This window comes from Bos taurus, chromosome 16 (assembly GCF_002263795.3).
Source record: "Bos taurus isolate L1 Dominette 01449 registration number 42190680 breed Hereford chromosome 16, ARS-UCD2.0, whole genome shotgun sequence".
In the NCBI taxonomy this organism is placed as follows: domain Eukaryota; kingdom Metazoa; phylum Chordata; class Mammalia; order Artiodactyla; family Bovidae; genus Bos; species Bos taurus.
Genome location: NC_037343.1, coordinates 72,129,718 through 72,134,128, shown reverse-complemented (window position 1 = coordinate 72,134,128; position 4,411 = coordinate 72,129,718).

The following is a 4,411-nucleotide window of genomic DNA, read 5'->3' as shown; positions in this document are numbered from 1 at the left end:
CACCCTTTCATTTTGCCTTGAGCCCTGTAAATTAAATGTATGTCCTCCTCTCAAATGTATATATCCCAACCCACTCCAGTGTTCTTGCCTGGAGAATCCCAGGGACGGGGGAGCCTGGTGGGCTGCCGTCTATGGGGTCGCACAGAGTTGGACACAACTGAAGCAACTTAGCAGCAGCAGCAGCAGCCATCTCTCTAGACTTGTACACCTAACATCTCAACCTGAGTATCTAATAGATAGTCACACTTAGTAAGAACAAAACTGAACACTTGAATTTTCTTCCTCAAACCTGCATCACCTCTAGCCTCTCCAGACTGTTAGAAACATCTTCATGTTTTCATTTGCTCAGATAAACACTTTGGAATTATTTTTGACTCTGCTGCCTCTGTCATGTTCCACAATCAATCCATCAGCCAATCATGTTGTCTCTGTCAAGACATTTTCAGCATCTAACCATTATTCACCACCTCCACTGCTGCCATCCTGATCTGAGCCACAACCAGCTTTTCCTTGGATCACTGCAGGACCTTCCTACAGGCCTAGAGTCTATGCTCAACACAGAAACCACTACAGCCTTTTTAAATAGAGGCCTGCTCACATCCCTCCTTCAATCAAAATCCTCCAGTGCTTCCCTATTTCAACCAGAGTAAAAAGGACAAAGTCTTTATCAAACCACCTCCCCCGCCCACCCCACATATACACATTTCTCCAGGATCTCGTTCCACTGCCAGCACTATTCCTTACCTATTCTTTGACCTCCTCCCCTATTATCTGCTTCTCACTCTCCACTCAAGCCATTTTGGATCTCTTGCTCTCCCTTGAAAATGCCATCATCTTCAGTTCAGTTCAGTTACTCAGTCATGTCCGACTCCTTGTGACCCCATGAATCGCAGCACGCCAGGCCTCCCTGTCCATCACCAACTCCCGGAGTTTACTCAAACTCATGTCCATCGAGTCAGTGATACCATCCAGCCATCTCATCCTCTGTCGTCCCCTTCTCCTCCTGCCCCCAATCCCCATCAGGGTCTTTTCCAATGACTCAACTCTTTGCATGAGGTGGCCAAAGTATTGGAGTTTCAGCTTCAGCATCAATCCTTCCAAAGAACACCCAGGACTGATAGCCCTTAGGATGGACTGGTTGGATCTCCTCGCAGTCCAAGGGACTCTCAAGAGTTTTCTCCGACACCACAGTTCAAAAGCATCAATTCTTCAGCACTCAGCTTTCTTCACAGTCCAACTCTCACATCCATACATGACTACTGGAAAAACCGTAGCCTTGACTAGATGGACCTTTGTTGGCAAAGTAATATCTCTGCTTTTTAATATGCTATCTAGGTTGGTCATAACTTTCCTTCCAAGGAGTAAGGGTGTTTTAATTTCATGGCTGCAATCACCATCTGCAGTGATTTTGGAGCCCCCCAAAATAAAGCCTGACACTGTTTCCATTGTTTCCCCATCTATCTGCCATGAAGTGATAAGACCAGATGCCATGATCTTCGTTTTCTGAATGTTGAACTTTAAGCCAACTTTTTCACTCTCCTCTTTCACTTTCATCAAGAGGCTTTTTAGTTCCTCTTCACTTTCTGCCATAAGGGTGGTGTCATCTGCATATCTGAGGTTATTGATATTTCTCCTGGCAATCTTGATTCCAGCTTGTGCTTCTTCCAGACCAGCGTTTCTCATGATGTACTCTGCATATAAGTTAAATAAGCAGGGTGACAATATACAGCCTTGATGTACTCCTTTTCCTATTTGGAACCAGTCTGTTGTTCCATGTCCAGTTCTAACTGTTGCTTCCTGACCTGCATATAGGTTTCTCAAGAGGCAGGTCAGGTGATCTGGTATTCCCATCTCTTTCAGAATCTTCCACAGTTTATTTTTTCTAAAGGCTGTTTCCTCTGCTAGAAATGTTCTTTCTTGGCTCACTCCTTTAGATTTTCTAAAATTCAATGAATTCTCTAGACCCACTGTGAATATCCTACTTAAAACTGCAAACTACTCACTTCTAGAACTCTCAACGCCCCTTATCATGGCCATACTTTAAAAATGTCTTCTACAGCACTTATCACCGTCTAATGCAATATAAAACAACACTATGTTTTGCAACATAATACACTATAATGTGTATACATATGCATATAACATATATGTATATACCATATGCAGTATTTTGCACATATTTATTAATTTGTTTATTGTTCATTGTATCTCCTTTCTAAAATGTAAGCTCCACTAGAACAGGGATGTATACTAAGAACCGTATCTTGCACACAGTAAGCATTCAATACATATTTGCTATTAAATGAATAGCCTATAATACAATCCAAATTTATCATGGAAAAACTTTAAGCAAGGGATTTCATCAACATGAATTTGAATTAGTCATTTATATAGAGCTCAAGTGATCAGCATAAACTCCCTCCCAAATATTTAGCATGATGCAAAAATAAAAACTCCCCTTCAGTTGTTCTTTATTCAGTTATTATTCACACAAATGCTACTCCCCTCAACTGTTCATTATTCAGAAAAAATGTTATTATTCTCCAAGATGGTGTAGTGAGAGTGAGTGGAACAAGAATACAGTAAATCACTATTAAGTGGGATGCTCCAAGATTGGATGCAATAATGGTGCCAATTTAGTAGCATCTGCTACAGGAAAGAAATTTTGAAGTAACTAAGTATAACAACCTCTTTAACGTCCTAATACAAATAAGCTAATTACAAATCTGTAGATAGTAGACTTCTCTGAGAACTAATTATTCCTGCTGAGTAGTAAGGCAATCATTCATATGAAGGAAATATAGCTTTTCTTAACTTTAAAACTTTCCAAGTTTCTTTTGGTGGTGAGAGGAAAGGGCTAGATAAGCCACTATTATTTAAACAACTTTGAAGCTAACTTTTTGGTGATTTCAGAGAAAAGTTACAGAGAAAGTTGCAAGCTTGAGCCTAATGCTACAATGTGGAAAATGCAAATGAGCAAAAGAATGCTCCACCTCTCTAAAGACTAGTCAGGCACAAGGCAGTCTGAAGCAGGCCTCCGCAGTGTGTCCTGTCTGGTATGAGGACAAGTGTTATCTAAAGGGTCAGTTCAGTTCCGTTCAGTTCAGTCTCTCAGTCGTGTCCAACTCTTTGCGACCCCATGAATTGCAGCACGCCAGGCCTCCCCCAGTAGTCATGTATGGGTGTGAGAGTTGGACTGTGAAGAAAGCTGAGCGCCGAAGAATTGATGCTTTTGAACTGTGGTACTGGAGAAGACTCTTGAGAGTCCCTTAGACTGCAAGGAGATCCAACCAGCCATTCTAAAGGAGATCAGTCCTGGGTGTTCTTTGGAAGGAATGATGCTAAAGCTGAAACTCCAGTACTTTGGCCACCTCATGCAAAGGGTTGAGTCATTGGAAAAGACCTTGATGCTGGGAGGGATTGGGGGCAGGAGGAGAAGGGGACAACAGTGGATGAGATGGCTGGATGGTATCACCGACTGGATGGACATGAGTTTGAGTAAACTCCGGGAGTTGGTGATGGACAGGGAGGCCTGGCATGCTGCGATTCATGGGGTTGCAAAGAGTCGGACACAACTGAGCGACTGAACTGAACTGAGGCCTCCCTGTCCATCACCAACTCCCGGAGTTCACTCAAACTCACATCCGTCAAGTCGGTGATGCCATCCAGCCATCTCATCCTCTGTCGTCCCCTTCTCTTCCTGCCCCCAATCCCTCCCAGCATCAGGGTCTTTTCTAATGAGTCAACTCTTCGCATGAGATGGCCAAAGTACTGGAGTTTCAGCTTTAGCATCAGTCCATCCAATGAAGATTCAGGAGTGATTTCCTTTAGGATGGACTGGTTGGATCTCCTTGCAGTCCAAGGGACTCTCAAGAGTCTTCTCCAACATCACAGTTCAAAAGCATCAATTCTTCGGTGCTCAGCTTTCTTCACAGTCCAACTCTCGCATCCATACGTGACTACTGTAAAAACCATAGCCTTGACTAGATGGACCTTTGTTGGCAAAGTAATGTCTCTGCTTTTTAATATGCTATCTAGGTTGGTCATAAAGGGTCAGTGTAGGGCTATATTTCCGCCTGCAGTTTAATGGGATTTCAAAAAACAGTATAAAGAATTTATGTGGTTGGAAATGAAAACCTATCAAGAAAGGTTCACAAATTTAGGATGATCCCCTCTGAGGAAGAGAAGAGGACATTTCTTGTCTTTAACTCTAGCTCTTAAGATTATTTTGTGCAGCATCCTACAATTTACATTTTGTTTCCAGATACATCATCTTGTTTGTGACTAAGCTGGTTAACAAGTTAGATAATAAGAAAATAATCAAAATGAGTTTTTCCATTTTAAATGAGTTTTAAACATAATTTTAAATAATTTTTATAAGTATAGACTTCAGATATATTAAATTTCAAAA